A 22553-nucleotide genomic window follows, 5' to 3' on the forward strand; every position below is an offset into this window, starting at 1 on the left:
TCAGCAGATGAAAGCACACCTTCATTTCCCTGTTCACTCTGTGGACTGCTGAAAATGTCCTTTTCCCTCTGTTTGGATTTCAAGGTTCACCTTAGTCTAATGTATTGATTACATCAGAGCCCTCAGGATCAAATCATTTTCCCAAAGCCCATCAACTGGCAACTGAGCTCCAACACATGCACCTGGGGGGTGGGCATTTCATATCCAAACCACCGCAGCCTTAGACCTTAGAAATCTAATGATCTATTAGACATTTGCCAATAGTTCCTTGGCTAGAGTTGGAGTCTGCTGCCCATTTCCTCCATAAAGGCAACATATTTTATTTCTAGGAAGAATGAATTAAGCATTTAAGAGAGATTCAATGTGCTTTTGTGATGAAAAATTGTAATTTTATACTAAGATCTAATAACAAAGAGGAAAAATATTAGGGGAAATTAATGAATATAGAAAGTTATAAAAGTTAATACATTTCTCCCTGGCTTTTTATGCTGCCTAAGCTTTATTTATCTTTCTTCCCTGTCTCCCTGTTTAACCTTCCTCTACTCTCCCCAGTGTAAGTGCCCCGTTTTCCCCATGATAATACCTATCTCCTATTAGTCCCCCCTCTTTTGAGTTCCTTCACACCCACAGTGGAATCTCTACACTTAAGGCTCATGGTACATAGAGGAACAGGGGGTAAAGAGAATACTAATATATCTCTCAACTCTTACCAGCAAAGCTTCCTTATACAAGAGTGTGATGCACACAGGAGGCCCAACTGACGAAGTTTTAGAGAATAAGAGACCTCAGAGTGTGTGTTTCTGGATAGGACTCCTGTATTAACCTCACTCACCCATGGCTTAGAGACCATTGTAGAATTTGTGGTGGAACAAAGACCCAGGGTTGGTGCATGAACATAAGGAAACAGACTTTCAGGTCACTGGGAACTTGTTCGAATGAACTTGCAGCAATGCTGACAGCATGCACAAGACCCATGCTGGCTTAATCAGACAAAAATCCAACATCTAGTGGGAAAAATGGGCAGCAGGCCCCAACCCTAGCCAAGGAGCTATTGGGGCAAATGATTACTGTTGGGTGAGGGAGAGTAGATCTTCTTTAAGTGAGTGACCTTAGATAGACTAACTAGCCTCCAGTGGTTGAACTTGTACTGAGGGACACTTGGATAGAAATGCTTGGCTGAACTAGTGCTTAACATATATGGGAGGGGACAGGGAACAAGATAAGCTTTCCAGGCAATATCTCCAAGGGCTTATGCCATAGAACCTTACCTTCCCCTCTTTTCACCGTTTCCTAATAATACCACCATCCATCAAGGGTCTAATCCACTGATTATTAGTTTGTCACTTGGTCCATATAACCCTACTCACCAGTCTGTAGTTCCCAGCTCAGCAGATGAAAGCACACCTTCATTTCAGAGGGGACAGGGAACAAGATAAGCTTTCCAGGCTTTATCTCCAAGGGCTTATGCCATAGAACCTTACCTTCCCCCCTTTTCACCGTTTCCTAATAATACCACCATCCATCAAGGGTGTAATCCACTGATTATTAGTTTGTCACTTGGTCCATATAACCCATGTCTCCTGTACACTCACCAGTCTGTAGTTCCCAGCTCAGCAGATGAAAGCACACCTTCATTTCCCTGTTCACTCTGTGGACTGCTGAAAATGTCCTTTTCCCTCTGTTTGGATTTCAAGGTTCACCTTAGTCTAATGTATTGATTACATCAGAGCCCTCAGGATCAAATCATTTTCCCAAAGCCCATCAACTGGCAACTGAGCTCCAACACATGCACCTGGGGGGTGGGCATTTCATATCCAAACCACCGCAGCCTTAGACCTTAGAAATCTAATGATCTATTAGACATTTGCCAATAGTTCCTTGGCTAGAGTTGGAGTCTGCTGCCCATTTCCTCCATAAAGGCAACATATTTTATTTCTAGGAAGAATGAATTAAGCATTTAAGAGAGATTCAATGTGCTTTTGTGATGAAAAATTGTAATTTTATACTAAGATCTAATAACAAAGAGGAAAAATATTAGGGGAAATTAATGAATATAGAAAGTTATAAAAGTTAATACATTTCTCCCTGGCTTTTTATGCTGCCTAAGCTTTATTTATCTTTCTTCCCTGTCTCCCTGTTTAACCTTCCTCTACTCTCCCCAGTGTAAGTGCCCCGTTTTCCCCATGATAATACCTATCTCCTATTAGTCCCCCCTCTTTTGAGTTCCTTCACACCCACAGTGGAATCTCTACACTTAAGGCTCATGGTACATAGAGGAACAGGGGGTAAAGAGAATACTAATATATCTCTCAACTCTTACCAGCAAAGCTTCCTTATACAAGAGTGTGATGCACACAGGAGGCCCAACTGACGAAGTTTTAGAGAATAAGAGACCTCAGAGTGTGTGTTTCTGGATAGGACTCCTGTATTAACCTCACTCACCCATGGCTTAGAGACCATTGTAGAATTTGTGGTGGAACAAAGACCCAGGGTTGGTGCATGAACATAAGGAAACAGACTTTCAGGTCACTGGGAACTTGTTCGAATGAACTTGCAGCAATGCTGACAGCATGCACAAGACCCATGCTGGCTTAATCAGACAAAAATCCAACATCTAGTGGGAAAAATGGGCAGCAGGCCCCAACCCTAGCCAAGGAGCTATTGGGGCAAATGATTACTGTTGGGTGAGGGAGAGTAGATCTTCTTTAAGTGAGTGACCTTAGATAGACTAACTAGCCTCCAGTGAGGGACACTTGGATAGAAATGCTTGGCTGAACTAGTGCTTAACATATATGATAGAATACCTGAAATTTGATTACGATGTATTATATGAAATGCACGAAAACTCAATAAAATATTAAAAATGGAAAAAAGAAAGTTATAAAAGATTTGTAGAAAAGAACTTTTATATGTTATGAATCTCACTATATTGAACGAGTTTACTTATGAGAGATTTTTGTTTGTGTGTTTGTAAATGGACCCGGTAATGTACTGATACAGAAGTAGAATTTAGTTTTCTTGGATTATTTGTCTGCTTGTTGTAAGTCATTTAAAAGGCTTCTCTACTTTTCAAATATCTGCTTAGGAAATCAAAACTGTGTTTCATCAGAATACTCTCCTGCTTTATGCCATCTTTATTATAAAGGAACTCAAATTTCTTAGTTAGAAAACTCCGTGGAAGCAAAAAATAAAGGCAGGTTCAGCCTAGTACCACCGATATGTATATACATATGGGTCTCTCATGTATCTCCCTCTATATACATATATACGTATATATGTCTGTATCTCTGTCTCTCTATGCACTCATGAATAGATGAATGTGTACAGAGCTCAGGGCTCTGAGCTGAGTGTTTTCATACAGGTTGTGTCCAACAAAGACTTGTTCATTCACAGTTTCTCACCCTGATGATCAGAAGATTAGTACACTATATGATTATAGATGAGGACAGATGTAACTATTTTCTGCCCATGCTGGTAGTCACCTTTATAAGTTAAGAATGTTTAAATCTTAACTTTATGGTCGTGTGGTTGTACGGATAACTACATCCTCAAAGGCTGAGTAAAGTAGAAATTACAGAAGTAATTTTGTGTGTGACCCAATTTCTCTGGGAATGTGGTGAATTTTATATTAACTAAAATATGAATTCCTTTGCAATCATGGAAATTTAGAGTCCCCCAAACTTAGAACTCATCCAGGAGAGCCCATCCATTTCATAAATGATTACATGGAAAAGATCACCTTTACCATCAAATTATTGTTTCATTTTTTGTTGCATTTTCACTATTTGTCATGTTTGTTAACATGAAGGTGAAAGTTTTATTTTCCTTTAAAACCTGCTCAGGCTATTTGTTGCAGCACATTTATCTCCCTGTGTTCCACCCAACAACTCTCTGTCCCACCTTTGCATTCCAGGGGATGCCTTAGAAAAGGACAAACAGCATTAGTAACATATGGAAAAGTCAGGTTCAGAGGCATCTAATTAACATAATTCTAGGAGTGAAGCTATTGTTTTAAAGTTCACAGATCGCCTTTACTGTGTTCTCTTCTTACTAGGAACCTGGCAATACAGGGGAACTGGAACTACTCTTATGTAAGGAAAGGCTTGGTACTAGCTCTCCCTCCCTCCCTTTATCCATCCCCCCCTCTTTTTCTCCCTCCCCTCCTTTCTGGAAGCCTCTTTTCACACGAGAAAAGGAGAAAAGGAGGCCTTATCTCCTATGCAAGGAACTCAAAGAGGCTCAGAGAAAGAATGCCCTCTACTCTGTCTTGCATAATTTTCAGCACAGTCTGTCCCAGCTTCCAGAACTAGCTGTTCGATGTAAAGCTTTGACATCAGTGCTTCTGCTACAAATATGGGACTTCTAGGACCACAGAAGATGGCAAGAAGCAGTGGTCAGTAGGACAATAGCCCCTTTGTCCTCTTCCATGCCTATCTTCTTGGTATATTTTAACTCACCTTTCGTGATTGTCAGAGTGTTTGGCAACTTCAGGATCACGTGATCCCAATGCCATCTAGTCATCTACATTGTAAAACTTGGAGGTAATCGTTCATTTATTCATTTGTTCATCTGTTCATTGTGTAGACCTAAAAACACTTCTTACCAATTCAGTTGAAGATAAAATCCACAGCTGTTTGCTGTTTTCCATCTCTTTCCTCCTTGCTGCTGGGTTAATTATAACTTTCATTAATGCTTCTTTCTCCTCTCTGTCTTTTCTGTTCTCATCTATCACGCAGATTGCCAGGAACAATTTTTCAGACAATATTACTTTCAGGAATTCTCAGTGGATGTGGAAAACACAGCAGGATGGAGAACACACTCCTTAGTGGGAAGGCCAAGACTCTTCCACATCTGACCTGTGACCACGTCTTCAAATGGGACTTTGTCACCTATTCCAGATAACCTGTCTTTATTACATTGTAATAAAGACAATGGGAATTTTTCGTTGGGAATCCTTAAGGAATCCTGGGGGGTGTCTTAGCAGGACTTGTAAAGTATCTGTTATCTTCCTTGTTCGTGCCCTATGGATCTAAGCTCTTTTAGTGCAGAAGTTGATTTTATTTATTTACTTTTTTCCCTGAATCTTGTGCCTTCCTGCTTCAAAAATTCATTAAAATCCTAATCCCACTAGTGACTGGGGCCTTTTGAGATGTGACCACAGAGGTGGAGCCCTTATGAATGGTGTTAGTGCCTTTTTGAAGCAGACTCCAGAGAGCTGTCTGATTCCTCCATAAGAGGACAGAACAGAAAGGTGCTGTCTGTAACCAGTGAACTCTCATTGGGTACTGTGTCTGCTGGCACCCTGACCTTGGACTTCACAGCCTGCAGAACTGAGAAGTGTTTGTTGTTTATAAGACTCAATTCATAGTACTTTATAGGAGCTTGAATAGGCTAAGATACCCACACAGAGCAGGTCCACACACAGCAGCCACTCAGCAAATGAGTTCACTTTACTTGAGGTGACACAGATTGAATTGGCCAGTATCACTAAATCCAGAAGTTGGGAGCCATGAGACCGCCATTCATCTCTACCTCTTTCTCTACCTCTTCCCTTCCTCATTTTAATTTTCTTGTGGGCATGGAAGCCAGCTTCACAGAACACAAAGGCATAGAACAATGATCGGGCATCTGTCTCACTCCTCTATTGCAGAGTCTGTTAGTAAACCTAAAATAAAATTTAACTCCATATTACTTAGGAATGTTCATATGTAAAACTTACCAATTCTATAGCTGAACATACATGACCAGACATATTCAAAAAGGGTTTAGAGAAATTGTGTCTATTGTTCTCTGTCTCCTGAAAGGTTCTCCCTACGTTTGCGTCAGACCCCAATAATTCAAGGCTAAGCACAAATATCACTTCTCAGATAAGTTACTGAAAAATTCACCCACACTTCAATTATATGAGATGGTCTCATTCTTATTTTTTGGTACCACTTATAAATATCTTGAGTATTGAATTGTCCTTTTGCATACTGTCTTGTTTCTGTTCACAAGAATGTAATGATGATTACTGATGCTAGTATAGTTTATATTAAATGCTGGGCATTGTTCTAAGGGCTGTCTTGCGTATTTTCCCTCTTAATCTTTACAAAAGCCCCTGAGGAAAGAACTATTTTAATAACATGTTAAAGATGAAGAGAATGAGACACGAGAGGCAGCTAATTTTTTCCCCACAACCCAAGCCTCCTTAAGCCCTGGCTGTGTGTTCTTTGTGTGGATGCAGGGCTCATGGCTTCTGCTCCCTCATATAACCTTGGTTCTAAAAAGACTGATTATATCCTTATGCTTAGAGAATAAATGGAAGAATGAGTGGAGTTAAATTGCTCTTGCTTCTTGTTTTAATGGTAAGTTCACTGTAACAAAACACCAACATTTCACTGGAAATCACTAGGAGATAAAGTCATATGCATTTTTTCGTCTAAGTAAATTTCTTTCATTTGTTGGCTCAACTGTTTCAGCCATAACTCTGAAAGCATCTCACACCTCAAAACAGCAACAACAACTACAGCCATCTTTATTTTAGCTTCAATGGTGGTAGGAAGTTCACTGTGTTCTTGGGAAGACATAAAGTTTCACTTGTTATGGTCCATAAAGTATCCAGAATAATTCTATGCATAGTCATTAAAGAACTCTATAAAAGGCACTGAATATCGAGACCACTCAAGCAATCTGATTGCCTAATTAAATCTCTAGAAATGCTCAATATGTGCCAATTGAAACTGTATCACCCATGAAAAGAGCATCAGCATGCCTTCTTTCTTTACTTTTCATCTTTAGCTTATAATGCCAGTAACAACCTTGGCCCTGGGCTTCTCCTGGAGTTAAATAACCCAGTTAGGCTTATGGCTTTCTCTGTCCCTCCAGTGGTCTATCAGCTCTACCACCAACTTGCCATTCAGCCTCTGCAAAATACTCTGCATCTTACCTTGACTGGCTAAGGAATGCCAGCGTTTGTCAAAGCTGGTGGGGATTGGTTTGTGAATATTGATTTGTGGGTTCTTAGAAACTCTGTGGCAATATTGACATGGCTGAAGAAGATGTCCTGACTAATCGCAGGGGTGCCTTTAATACACTCAGTGTGTCTACAACGAACTTGCTTTCCTTTGCTCCACATTTCTGTGTGATTATTTATAGTATCTAACAATTTTTTTTTCTGCTGCTAAAGATTTGTTCTTTTGTCATTGGGGTTATGATTCCTTTTTATGGTGATTTTCTGTCCCAATAAATCGTTTATCATTGGGGTGGTTTTCATGGCTCAGTTTTGTCTCTAAAAGATAACAAATGCACATGATTAAACCTTCAAGTAGTGTGGCTAGAGAGATGGCTCAGCAGTTAAGAACACTGGTTGTTCTTGTAGAAGACCTGGGTTCGAATCCCAGCACCCACATGGCAGCTACAACTGTCTGTAACTCCAGTTCCAGGGAATCCAACATCTTCTTCTGTTCTCCATGGGCATTGCAAGGCACGGGTGCACTTACCTACATGCAGGCAATACATGCATACACATAAAATAAAAATAATAAAATATTAACAATAAAAACCCTCAAGTAGTACAAAATGGAGAAAGCATGTCTCCTCCATCACTGACGCCCAGCCCTACAGCTCATTTCCTGAAAGGATCATGTCCACGTCTTCTGATGCAGGGGTAAGTTCCATTTATCAGGCTGTAATTCCAAGCTTGCCCAGATGTTTCTTCAGACTTCTTCCTTTCCTTTTTCCCCCTTTTGTACTCCAGGATCGACCCCCTGCTTCAGCCGTGTCTGCTATCCATTCCTTCACCAAACCCAGGTTTTGTTCTTAGGCCTCCTCCTCTGATGGTCCCCACTGCTTGGAGCTCTTCACAACCTCACCAAAACCTTCAAGGCTGCACCGTCCCTCCCAGGTACATCCTCTGGCCAGGTCTTCAGTGTTTTCCTAGCCCAACGAGATGGTGCTGGCATCTCATCTTGTGTATTTGTCTTCTCTACTAAACCATAAGATCCAAGAAGGAAGGACTCTGAGAACTTGAATTCTAGGCTCAGCTCAGCCTTTAGTAGTGGTGTGGCCCAGAGAAAGCCATGAAACCACCCAGAACATGGACTTCTTATCTATTACTCTATTCTTTTTTTTTTTTTTTTTTTGAAAATCCTAACAAGTTTATTGGGCTTGTTAACAGAGCGAGCATAGGGTGGGGATTTATTTACAGAAGAGTTGGCACCTGCCTGCCCCCCCCATACAGCTGCACTGGAAAGTCCACACTCAAATATAGATCCTGTGACTTCGCGACAGCTGCATAAAATGACGAGAGAAGTGCCTCATGGCGTTCTCGGCTTATACATCCTTAGCCCCTCTCCCACATGTAGCTAAGGTTGACTGATTAGGTGGGAAGGGTAACTGACTCCTTCATCGATTCCTTGATGAGTGCGGGAAGGGGGCGTGACTATAGCTTGCCGGCATAGTGGCATAGTGGTTGGAGGACACTTCCAGGTAACAGTCCACCCCTTCCTCTGACTCTTACATTCTTTCTGTCAACCTCTTCCATAAAGGTCGCTGAGCCTTGGAGGGGTTGATATGTGTTGGATGATCTTCTTCCCATTGTGGCAAGGCACTGAACTTTCAGGTCTCTGCATCATCTGTTTTCCATGGGCTGTTGGCCAGTTTCAGTGGGATTTCATCTGCTATAAAAACACAAACAGCAAGAAGCAAGAACATCTAAACAATGGCTGCTGTAATAACTTAATCTATGGTGTAAACACAAATGCTTGGACAGTACTTTAGCAGGTGCATTACATCCACCTAACAAAACAATTGCAGTGGCTTCCCAACTGGGGCCTCTATCCTCTCCTGCCACAGGGGGGTTGGCCTGGTCTATAGTACCAGATGTGTGTTCTACCTCTAGGAGCGGGCATTATATCCAATTGAAAATTTGCTGGTTGTACATAAACTAGCTGGAACATCTTGTTTGGCATGTTAATAGTGCAGCACGTGGGGTCTGTTGTTGAGCAGAATTATAGGGGATAGTTCTCCCCCAGCCATCTGCATGTCACCTTCTGGCACTATCAAAGCTATCCATCCAGTGGCAGGGAGTTTCCAACTTAGTCCAAGCTTGATTTCTTCCTCTCCTGAGCTCACATCATGCAGTGTCTTCGGCAATAGGGCTTTACTGTCCACTTTTGATGTGCAACCAACTTTATTGGCAATGGCCTTTATTGTTTTGGGGACCTCTAGGGCCCCTCTGGCCAGCAGCTCATAGGGACAACCCACCTCTGGCACTGGGATTTTCATTTAATAACTAGGGGTTATGATTCTTTTTATTGTGACACAGTCTAGCTCTGTAGCCTAGACTGGTCCAGAGGCCACAATGTAGCCCAAGCTTGTCTTGAACTCATGACAATCATCCTGCTTCAACATTCAAATTGCTAGGATTATAGACATGAATCACTACAGACAGCTTTTGGGCACTGCTTTTCTAAATCCATGTAAGTACATAAAATATTTTGGGATCACAGAAAATTTATCTTGAAGTCAAAGTTGGTGATGTTGCATCTGAATATAGTGCAATACAGGCAAATCTAAGTTTTGTCCAACCCATCTGGGTGAGGTTTCTAATAATGTTGGAAGCATCTACAACTGGTTCCAACATGAATTCTGGTTTTTTTTCACTTTCTAATTGTGAGAGAAAGAATGAGTTTTAAAATATGGTCACTTCCTCCCCTAGCTCTGGAATGTGAACATGTAAATCTTTTTTTTTGACAGGGTCTCTCTAGTCCCAGACTGCCTGGAAGTCACTATGTAGACAAGTCTGGCCTTGATCTCTCAGAGATCTGCCTGCTTCTGCCTCCCAAGGGCTGGGATTAAAGGTGTGTACCACTACACCTGGCGTATGAACATATAAATCTTTTGGCTCCTGCTTTTCATTTGTTCATACCATGACCAGTTGTGTAAATCTGTGTCATTAGTATGATCTTCAATGACTTTGTTTACTGTAATAATGATATTCACACCAAACAGTTGAATAATGCTTTAGAATATATAGATCATGGGACTGGGAAGCTGCCTTAATTGCTGGAGTGTTTGCCACGCAAGCATGGAGACTGAGTTCCATCTTCAGGATCTGTGTAAAAAAGCCTGAGCAGTAGCTCAGGGACGCCTGAGGAAGTGCAGGCAGGAGGATACCAGGGACTCGCTGGCACCAATATCAGGAATGTTCTGCAGTTATCACTGTAGAATCTGAAGATAGGAGAGAGAGAGAGAGAGAGAGAAAGAGAGAGAGAGAGAGAGAGAGAGAGAGAGAGAACACTATAGAGAATGCAGCCTAGTGCTTCATGACTGATCTTGTTTTACACAAGAGGAGGCTAGTTCTGAGACAGAAGGACTCGCTCAAGATCACATATTCTGGGTTTTTTAACTCTAAATTCAGTCTCTTCCTTAGAGCTTTCAATTTCTCATCTTTAAAAGAGAGCTTATTCTTTCCTGTTTTAGCCCTTAAGTAATTTCTATGTTCTTGTGTCAAAGCAAGAGAAGGACCTTAAACAATAACAGTTGCTACTGTTTATCATGAGCTGTGGACATCTAGTTTACATGTATCATTTCATGTTAATTCACAATGCACTGTGGCAAGAACTACTGCCCCATTACAGAGGAGGGTGCTACAGTTCGTGAGGTCAAACGTCCCACTGGCATTCAGCTTTTGCTAGATTGGATTCCAAATTTTATTCTCTGGCCATGATGTCAATGGAGACTTTCTCTGTGGAGGTTTTATGACTCAGTATTTTGTTTTTACTGTTGCGTAATATCAAATAGGGCAAATTAGTGAGCTGAGAATGAAATCTTTGAGAACTTTGAACAAATACTGCTGTTGACCACAAGATGAGAATGTCCTTGGTTGGGCAGTAGCCAGACTGGAGCTATCTTTAGAGATGGCATCAGATAGACTTCGGTATTCATTTCCAATATGACTTAATCTGACAAGTATCTTCATGTTTTTTTTTTATTTTTCCCAATTGTGAGATCAGGTGATGGGACATAAAGAAGGGGCAGTTGGTTAGATGAACCTCTGTAAATTTTTATTATTGAGATTACATAATAGTGGGCACATTTTAATAAATTCACTGAGCTGTATAGGTCCAGAGAAGTCATCCTTTCATCGATTTACCTTCTTCGTAGTAAGAAAAATCCAAGAGTAGGCACCGTGCTTCAAGTTGTAAGCAGGAGTTTGTTTTTATTATTATTGATAGACTGTGATTACCTGTGTACCAGATACTCTCTGAGGCACAGGGAATCGCATCATGCTCCACTGTGGGGTTGAGACTGACTCAGAGCTGTCCTCCAAGAGCCCAGGGTCTAGCACATAAAGGTTGGATTCTTTGATTCAGCATCAGTCCTTAATCCACTATGTATGGCTTTCATTTGGAAAGCTATGCTTCTGTTTGAGCTCACCCTGAGTCCTGGCTGATCATGCATGTAGCAGCATGTTCTCAGCATGAAGTAAACGGTGCCACCTGCATGCACATGAGTCCTAGCCAGGAGTCTCCTTTTGATCTGATAAGTCAGAGTGGGCTAAGAGACAGGTTTTGAAAGTGTGCTTCCCATAATTCCAGGCTAACACTGAACAGAGGTATACCTGCCAAGTCCCTGAACTTTTCTCTTCCTGTAGAGCTTGGCTCCAACACAGACCTCTTCAGGGGGTGAAGAAGTCACTGTGGGCTTGAAAGTCTTCACATTCTTCTCCTCCCTCTTCTTGTCTGACCACTTTCATCTGCACTTTATTCTATGGTGGAGCCATTGGGCCATTTTTGTTCTTCACCTGACCTTGACAGGCATCAGACCCTTAAGCTCAACTGAAGGAAGGCTCAGAAGTGGTCCAAAGTACTCTCCATCAGGGTAGAAGAAAGTCTTGAGAAGTAAGATTGCTCTGTCAGTTTTTCAAGTTCTTCATTTATATGAACTTATTACATAGCCTCGGGAGAAAAAGAACACAAGACCAAACAAAACAAAATAAAAAACAGCACCTTGGAACTCTGGAGTCCACGGTAATTTATTTTTCTGCAGAGAGCTTCCTCCTATGGTTCCGTACTCTAGAGAACTTGATTTGCCATCAATATTTAAAATGAAAATAAAGTAGTTCTTAAAAATGAAGATCACTTAAAACATAGTGCTACTTGAACATCAAGAAGCCATTATGTTTAATAGCATTTTTTTAACTATTAAAGTTGAGTGGTTACTTTTTATTTTGCATTTAGTCACTCATGGGAGACATTTATTTAGTCTGATATGCTACAAATAGTGATGCTGTTAGCGGAGAAAGATTCTCATCTTGAATAATGGGTCTCATTTATATAATATATCTCAGTGTAATATATGCATATATCACAGAGGAATGAAAATTCACAAACTGTTAAGAGGATGAAAATACTGTGAAACTTATACCCATGAAGCTATAGAATTGCAAAATCAAGAAATGTGGTAATTATTTTGAGTTGGCATGTATGTTGTATTTTAACTACCTTTGGGGGAACAGGCAACATTAAAAACAAAGCAAAAGATCTTTATATTCTCCTGCCAATAAGTTTAGGATGCCACCCCTTCTGTGGTATAATTTAAAAGTACAGGAGCTGAAAAGCCTGGAACCTTTCTGTTTTCACTCCTAGATGTTATTTTAAAATATTGTCATCCTAGACTGCTTAGACAAATAAGCAGTATTTTTTTTAAAGGAAGGTTTGGTGATTTTCTAGAATATTGCATCCTTTTAATTTTTTAGTCTTCTTTCAGATACACAGACTTAATTCTATGAGTTCTAAACAAGAGAATATTGTAAATTCTGGACAAAAATAGCACTAATTTCTGAGTCTCTTTTTTTTTTTTTTCCTGTGTACTAATCTGAAAGGTAGAAAGCATGGAGACCAGGCCAAGGGCACAGATGGGTGATGCAGAGCAAAACTATGTAGCTGTTTTGTAGATGGTATCTAATCTTGAGGTGTTTCCTCTGGAGTCTCCAAGCCCTGGGTCTTGTGAGTGATGACCTTTAATGAAAAGACTCACTGCTTACTGAGTGCCTGATGCATGGCAGGAATTAGTCATATTTAGTATTTTCATCCATGGATGAGTGACAGGAAAAATCAAGTTGGGAATGCGTCTAGGATTTGTCAGTGTTTCTGGCTCTTGCCTCTGCTTCTTGATGCTGTGAGACATAACTGTGAAACTAGAGCAGGTTTCTTAATCCCAGATGCTTTGGGATGGGATTTTTCTCACTGGGGAGGCTATCTTAAGTACTTTAGGATATTTGGCAGCATCCCTGTCCCTATCCATTAGATGGGAAGAGAGTCTCCCTAACCCAGAGTTGTGACAACCAAGAGTGTTTCCAGATATTGCTGAAGGTCCCAGGGGGTCATTGAGAATGACTGGGATGTATAAAGATGGCTGCCAGGTTCTCTCAAAGCCAACTTCCCTGACTTGGACCCTGCAGAGAAATACACTTCTGACCTAGAATCTCCAAGGAAAAACATTCCAAGATTCACTGTTACTGGACCTTACCAAAGAGATGGCCTGCCTTTGAAGCTGTCACCTTGAAATCACCCTGAAAGACAGCTCTGAGTAGCAGGCTCAGATCATGTACTATACCCTGGGTTGGAGGTGGGGTTTGGAGGAGAGAGAGTATTCCCTAAGGAAAACCTGATTTGGGGGCGGGGGGTCAGGGGAGAGCTTAAAGAAGTGGCGAGGCCACTTGAAACAACAAGTATCTTTTGCAGAAAAATTAATCATGTTTATTTTCACAGCAACTCTCTGAAGCACAGAGAGAATAACTGAACAGCCCACCATCACACAGCTAATTTGGCTGTTATACAGTCATTTTATTACCTGCTTCACAATAATGGGGAGGGAACGGTATAGGAATAAAAATTCATTTCCTTCTGAAATTCCAGAGCTGTGAGAGTTCACAAACACCTAGAGTCCAAATGTAGTTGCTGGGCTTCCCTGATGCTCAGTGACTTCATCCTGGTTACAAGGGGCGAGACCTGCATTTGGGAGTGTGATCAAAAAATTAAAATACATCGCTCCCTAACTACAGCAACATAAGTGGCCAAATGATATATTAAAACTATACCATGACAGTAGTAGACATCTTCTGGCTCATTATGAGTTAACTCGGCTTTTCTTGGTCACTTAGGAAAGCAGTCATAATGTCTGAAACTGTTTCTGTTGGAAAATGCGTTCTGAATACTAAACCACTGTCTCACCAGCCGACTTTTGGAATTCAGTATGCTTCTAAGCTAGAGGTTGCCTGTGTTAGGAAACCGACACTGTACTTTTAGGTGATTTTTTTCTTCCAGGAGATTTGAAGTATTTGTTCAAAGTTTCAACCTGCTGCTTGAATTTCTACTAATAATGAAATGTATACAAATTCTCATGTTACAGGCCCAAGAATGACCCAAATTGAAGAATATATGTAAACAGTGAGAACTTGCACAATCAACTGCAGGGATTTACCTGTCACGAGCCATCAGAATTGCAATTTTTAATTGGAGGTCTTTGTTAATCATACCTGAGCAGGTTACATGTTACTACATCTTAAGAAATTCTAGTTCAATATTGAGTTCAAAATTGATTTATTCACATTGGGCAGAAAGGAAACATGATTGTTTTTTATTTTTGAGATACATGTATTGGCCTTGCTTTGTTTTATTTGCATTTATCTTGGGTATGTACATGTGAGCATGCGACAGTAGTGCATTTGGGGAGGTCAGAGGACAGCTTGTGGGAATTGGTTTTCTCCTTTCACCGTATGGGTCCTGGGGAGTGAGCTTGTTGTCAAGCTTGGCAGCAAATGCCTTTACCCATTGAGTCATTTTGCTAGCCTTTGGGTTTTCTTTTAAAGTTTTTGAAATTTTTTAATTTTATGTGTATGTGTTTTGCCTGCATGCACGTATGTGCACCACATGTATGCAGTGCCCGTTAGACCAGAAGAAGGTGTTGGATCCCCTGGAACTGGAGTTACAGAGGGTTCTTAGCTGCCGTGTGAGTGCTAGCAAGTGAATTCAGCTTCTCTGGAAGATCAGGCAGTGCTCTTAACTCCTAAGCCCATCTCCTTCTTTTAAGCAATCCAAAGCCATGAAAGGAGAGAGAGAGAAAGGGGCCAGGGGGAGAGGAGAGAGAGAGAGAGAGAGAGAGAGAGAGAGAGAGAGACTTTATCTATCCTCTCTGTGGGTACAGCATCTTAGATCTACTAGAGTTGTCTTTGGTCACGTGGTTCATATTGCAAAAATGTTCTTCACCTCCCACTGATGCCTCCAACAATTTAGCGTGTTCCCTTGAAACTGGCTGCCATTCTGAATGGTCACCATTACTTCTGAGTTTTGAATCGACTCTTGCATAACATAATGTTAATGAGTGGGGGGAAATCTTGTTCCTTAAATTTAGTGAACGTTGTGCTCATGCAAGGGACCTCTCTGGTGAGTTAGTCTCTTGAAGCTATGTGAGACTACCCATATTTTTTTTAAAAGGTTAAGAGCATTGCTACAGCCATTTTTACCTCCAAAGAACCGGTACCTGTGGAACCGCATTTATACAAGCCTGTTCAAGAATCTCAGAAAACAGCCGCACAGATCTTGAGGGAAGTAGCGACAGCATTCCATAATTTTTGCACTGTTTAAGGACTTCGCTGAAGCAATGTGAAATCAAGATGATTGACATTGCTAAGCTTTTTTTAATGCTGCACACATGGTCTTTTTTAAAAGGAGTGTTCTGCACGCAAAACATAATTGCGCTCTGCTCTGCAAAGGTTTCCCTTCAATAGAGTTGCATTTTCCTGATAGAACTGATTAAAATAAATTAAACGAACCACTCACTTATTCCTCCAGTTTGCAAACTTTGAAATTTTTAACAGGGCTTTTATACAGGCATACATTGGGCGACTTATATCCTATCTTGCAAAGTGTATTCTAAGTACACTGTTGAAAACCTAGATAGCAATTCTTGGTAAAGAGGGAAAAATAAAATGACGCAATGTCTAGCTAAGGGACCTCAGACCTCTGCTGTCTGACCATCAAGCAGATAGTTCTTGATGCCTTTTCAAGTCAGCTGGTTCTTGCCAGCACTGTCTAGTCCTTCTGTAAGATATGAGCTGCCTTTGGTGAAATGTTATTTTTCTTCCAAGATTTTGCATAACTCCAGTAAATGTTGATGACAGAGAAACAAAATTCTTAGGCTGGGCTCCCATTCCCAGTCGTCTGTCCATCATTATGTTTGCCCTTTACAAACATAGGTGTATGTGTATATAAATGAATGCTTGTGTAGATAATATACATTACATTATATCACATTATTTTTTGTAACTATGTCAGTATTGTAATTATACGACTATTGTTAATTGTATTCATATTTAACTGTATTATATATATGTGTGTATGTATTACAAAGGTAAGCTTGTTTCTAGACTTTTTATAAGAATTCCCTACTAAGCATTATTGTGATTGATGCCATTTATGAATGCATGTATTATTTTAGTGGTAATCGATGTCACACTACGGAAAATACATCTGTGTTTATAAAAATGTTGCAGAATAATAGCTACTTGGCTTAACGCAACTTATTGAGCCTGTGGCAGTTATTTATTTTTTTAAGAAATATTCATGCATTGATCAATTGAACGACTGCGGTGTGACTATAAACCAAAGTGGAAAGGGAGAGTATAAAGAACAGAAATCACCAAGGAAGATAGAGTGGCAGGTAAAACATCAGAAATCATCCACTCATTTTCAGTTTTCTTTCTAAATTATACCATGTCTCACTGTGTCTGTCGTTATCAGGTGTTCTCAACCCTACATATATGGTCGCTTTATTATTTTTCCCTCTGAGAAATTTTAGGAGCGTTACAGGAGAAGGAGACAGGGAAGTCTTTAAACATTCCAATCAGGTTTCCTCCGGGGTCTTGCTGCTGGAAGAATGTCTTATGGGTAAATTTCCACCCTCTCAGCAGGGCGTGTTTTGCATGAACTGAGTCCCAGGAGAAAATGTTATTCCACACAACAAAGCCCAGGCGGTGACTCATATTAAACTGACCAGGAGGCAGGAGGAAGACACTGACCTGGGGGGAGGGGGACAGGACACAATTTACTTTCTAAAAACTGACTACAGCTCTCTGGGAAATGAAAATCCTCCCAGGTGTCTGTGTTTCCCTGCGTTGCTTTTTCCGTATAAACAGTATTTGCAATGTGTCATAAGGATTTTCTAGGATGAAATGAAGATTCTTAGACCAGAGAAGAAAAAAACAAGAGTCTTTCACAGAAAATAACAAAACTGTCTCTGTCACCTACCACTGTCACAATATCACTACCGTCGACTGACTGGACAGACATAGCTAATTTAATAAAACCATTACCTTCTCACAACCAAAAACCAGACTTTAAAAAAATACTGATTTGAGAGGAAAGATGTTTCTTACCTGGATTTGCACATTTCAAAGAGCATACAACCTAAAAATGGATTCTTCTCCCATGAACTAAAACAACTTGAACTGCAAACACCTTTCCTTTTCCAAAAGGTGAGAGGTTCATGGACCATCACTGCGCTGATGTTTCCTATTGTTTCAAAGCTGTTCCTTGATCAAATGATACAGTTCTGCAATCTGATTCTTTTAATTATCTTTTTTATTATTCCAACATACACCGGGATCCTAAACTTCTCTGGGATTTATTGATAAGGGCATCTTCCCCTTGTACTGCCTCATTTTATTGCTATTTTTATAATGGTTTCTAACTAATAAAATGTTATCTTACCCATTTTGTTTATGCGTAATAAATCAGATGCCTTCCTCTTCTTCTGCAAGGCAGATATGGGTGGGGGAGACTGTCTCAATGTGTTAAACCCATGATGTCTTTTGCATACAAATAGAAATTAGTACAAGAGCGTTTCATTAAAGAAAGTATTGCTATTTCTGTATGACCTAGGGAAAATTAATATTCTAAATACAAAGCCATGTGACTCGGGTTTGTGACTCTTTCCAGCAACTGAAGCTGTGAAATGATGCTTGGAATAAAGCCTAGAATTCTTCTGTGTTCCTACAAGCAGTTCTATTTCCTTGATGAAGAAAATAGATCTGATGGAAAAAATGGTGTGCCTGGTTTTTCAGGCAGCTTTAAACCCTAGATGTTATATTTAGTCAACAGAAATTTATCAAGCCCTTGGGACACTGCAGTCATGTGTGTGTGTGTGTGTGTGTGTGTGTGTGTGTGTGTGTGTGTGTGTGTGTGTGTGTGTGGGGGGTGAACAAGAGCTATGGTTCCTTTCTCCCACAAGACTTATATTCTCGAAGAGTAAAATAGACAACAAACAGATGGTTATTCCGATAAATATCCAATTTGAAATTATGGTAAGGGTAGAGGAGAGAAAGCTCAGGAAGTTGAGAGAGTATGTACATTTGTTTACATTCACTTCCTTTTCTCAAAGACTCTGGGGGGTAGTTGGAGGAGAAGGTGAAGAATCAAGAAAGTGACAGAATATATTTGACATGAAAGGAGACAGGCTATTTTAGAGGCAGAAAACCAGCAATGGGGTGGAGGGGGCTGGAGGGGACTTTGGGGGATAACAAAGCATAATGATACATATGTATAAAAATGTTACAGTGACACATAGGCCTTAGCACAAATGACAGAATGCAAGAATTCCTATGGGAGGGTTCCAATGGGGAAGAGGGTATAAAGATGATTAAGATGTTCTGTATGAAATGCACAAGAATTCAATTAAAAAATCTACAAAAAATGTTACAATGAAATCCATTAGTTAGTATGTTACCTAAAGACAAATTAATTTTTAAAAATAGCCCTCCCCACCAAGTCTGTCCTTCAGGCAGTCTGCCTTTTCTTGCAGACAAGGGCAACCTGGTGAGGGGCTGCCACTGTAGTCTCTGGGGGAGGGGAGCTGTAAAGGAGATGTTGGGGAGTGATGGGGAGCCTCAGTTTTGTACCTGTTACTTGAGGAGGTGAGGATGTCAAGGTAAAGCTGATGGAAGGTGTTACTGCTCTTCCTGAATGTGGCAAAGTTTTGGGGCCCAGGACAGCATAGCCAAAGCCGGAGTGCGGGGGGGGGGGCTGAGCAAAATCATACTTTTAGAGAAGGGTGCTAAGTTCTAGGCTGCAAGGACAGGACACATTCAGTGACAGGAGGTGAGCCAGGAAGAGCAGGTTGAAGGGAAATGGGGATAGACACTGTGTGCTTCGCCAAGGCAGTTTCTGGACTTTGGGAGATGAATATGTTGTAGGAATTTTAAAAGGGGGTGGGGTCATAGTGCACATAGTGAATTATCCAGAGTATCTACTCATTTCTCTGTTGTAATTAACCATAGTCAGCCTTGGTCCACAAACACTACATGGAAAATTATAGAAGTAACCAACTCCTAACATTTAAATTGCACTGCCTCTGAGTAGCGCCATGAAGCCCTGCACAGTCTCGCTTTACTGTGAAGGGATGTGAACCATTCCTCTGTCTATCGTATTCACACTTAGGTGCCACTGGCCCATTAGCCCTTTGGTAACTGTCACGGCTATCAGATTGGCTGTTGCGGTACTTGTGTAAACATAAACCCTTTCCTCCTTGCCCAATGCTGATTTACAGTGACTGTGTCCTCACCTGACTACATTATACCACACAGGCACTACGCCTTCACAGCACCACAAGAAGAAGAAACAGTCTGAGGGACAATACATAGAGACCACATCCACATAACTTTTATTATAGATTATTGTCTTTTTTTCCATTTTCTATTGTTAATCACTGTGCCTAATTTATAAACTAAATTTAGTTGTAGGCATGTAGATGAAGGAGAAAACAGTGTATGTAGGGGTTGGGACCATTTACAGTTTCAGGCTTCTGTTGACAGATATGTTCTGGGGACATAGCCCCCATGGGTAAGGGAGGCCTATTGCACTCCAGTTTATTTTCAGGCACCTACCCATTTCCTGACAGACTACAACTCCAGGGAAGTTGAGCCTCCTATTGCAGGGCTGGACCCTATTAAACATCATCCCCACCACCTTTGAACACTTCCCTGGGGCTAATTTGATTATCACTTTGGTCAAAGCTACTCAGCTCATTATTTCACCTTGGTTACAAACAGCAGATTAGGAATGTACGTATAACTGATTTTTGCTGATTAGAAGCAAAAGGGTGAATACTGGGGAAAACATGTTTTCTGTTCTTTTTTTAATATTTTATTTATTATTTTAATTTTACATGTATGAGTGTATTGCTTGTATGCATGTAATTGTGTACGTGTGGGGCAGTGCCTGCGCCAGATCGCCTCAAAATAGAATTACAGTTGTTAGCCACCATGTGGGTGCTGAAAATCAAACCTGGGTCCTCTCTGCAAGAGCAGCCAGTGCTCTTAAATGCTGAGCCATCTCTCCAGCCCCAAGTTTTCCTTTTCTTAACAGGGCTGTTGTAGAAGATATGTTGTCATCCTTCGGTGCAAATGTGGAGCCCTAGATTGCTATAGCTAGCTCCTCCGTGTGCCCCTGAAGCTGAAGGCCCTGTCTTTGTAGGGTGCCGTCTACAGGGTTCCTATCCCCACAGTACCCCTCAGCTGCACGGGGTACTTGGTAAGAAGCACAAGAAAGACAACAGTCGTTATCTCACAGAAGACTTGGAAGTCTGCTTGTCTTGTACTGAATGCACAAGGAATGCTTATTAAACATTTTAATTCATGCATTCACTAAGAGCCTACAGTGGGCCAGTTACTGTGCTAAGCAGTAAGAATATGGGTAAGCAAGAGAGATACAGTCCTTTCCCTCAAGGAACTTGCAGGATGTGTCTTGTACCTGTCTCTTGCATGTATTTCATTGTAGTTAGGGACTGACACATGCTTTACCATGTTTCTATCCCTCTATGATGCCTATGATGATGGCTGACACACAGTAAGTACTTGCTGAGTGTCTGCTGATAGGAAATGCCTGAAGAAACATCCAGTATATTCCTGGCTGGTGCAAACCAAGGGCCAGGGCAGAGCAGTAGTGCTCATGGAGAGAAAGTGCAGATTAATGGTTGGGGAAACTAGTGTGTGCTTCAGACTTTCCTTTGAGTTCTGGCTCTCATGTTTGCAAACTCGTGTGCCCCTCAGAGACTTGTTCTTCCCTGATCCTAACATGATAATATCTGTCACACCAGATATTATGCAGCATTCAAAAAGATAATGGAGATACTTATATATTCTACACAGTATATTGCCTGGATGTACGTAATATATAATGCAGTGTATTATATGCTGTGTAGTGTATTACACAGAAGAAATTAACTCTAATAAATTGTAGGTACTTGCCGTTGAAGTAGCTCACTGATGTGAAAGATTAGTTTGTATTCATTTGAACATTTTGTTTAAACAGGATTTCATCATTTGGACTGTCCAGCTCCTAAACACTTTCCTATTTGAGTGGAAGTCCAAGGAGTGGGGCAGGAATTTTGTGTCTGTATCACTGGGTGTGATGAACCAAATGCTTCTGTTTGAATCTTGAGAGAAGATACAAAGAGCTAGGAGCAAGCAACAGTGTCAGACTTTAGAGTGCCCAGGACACTTGAGTCTAGCAGTAAGGATGGATAGGGAGGAGCTCAGGGCCTGTGTGACTGGAGCAGCGTTTTGGCTGTGGTTAGACATCTTTAGCATTTCTTGAGCCTAGTTCTTCAGCCTTTGGATCCATTCCTTGACTGTCCTGTGCATTCCCTTCCTGTTAAAGTCAATCAGGATTTATTTCTGTTGCTTGCTGCTGATGAACCTGGGTAAAACAACAAATGCCAGAATTTCAGAACCAGGGATTTGAGGTTATACTGTTACGCCATGGGCAGAGTAACTTATGAGATACTGAAGGTTATTTGTATTTTTAAAAAATAAACTTGAAAACAAATCAATATGAAATCTTCCCTCTTATTCTTTCTAAGCCATTAAAAGTCAGATACACAGCTGGGAAACCAATATTAGGGAAAAAGAACAACCCTTTTTATATTCTTTGAGCTTGGCCAAAATCCAGATGTGATGCAACTTAGATGGTATTATTTTTCATGTGTCATCTTGTTTTGTGGCAATTGTCACTATATGTGTAACTCAGGAAAATGTTGACTATCAGCCAACCCATGGGGCCCATACTCAACTCTTCAGCTTAGTCTTAGAAAGCAGTCTTTGTAAAAGTTGTTGTCTAAACCTCAGAAAGGGGATTTTTTTTCCCTGTCACTAATATTTATTTATTATCTGTAGATAAAATACCATTTTCTTCCAGGAAGGTGGTTCTCAAAGAGGTCCTCATTAGGGTCAACTCAGAATCTAGTTGTGTTTTTCAGCCAGTGTTTCCAGGGGACAGTGGAGGTTTTCTTGCTCACAGTACATTGTAAAACAATGCACAGAATATGATAAAAACAGCGATGGACAGAAATAAATGAGGGAATTTAGAGATTAGCCAAGAGTCATCAAAGAGCCTTTGTGGTGCATACTACCTTTAACCAATGGGCAGAGAGTGCATGGAGTGTTAAGAATATGCAGTGGACAAGAATGCTATGATAGACAGAAGTTTGTTACCGGAGCTGGAGTGTAGTCA

The sequence above is a fragment of the Nannospalax galili genome, unplaced genomic scaffold (assembly GCF_000622305.1).
Source record: "Nannospalax galili isolate Female #2095 unplaced genomic scaffold, S.galili_v1.0 scaffold271, whole genome shotgun sequence".
NCBI lineage: Eukaryota > Metazoa > Chordata > Mammalia > Rodentia > Spalacidae > Nannospalax > Nannospalax galili.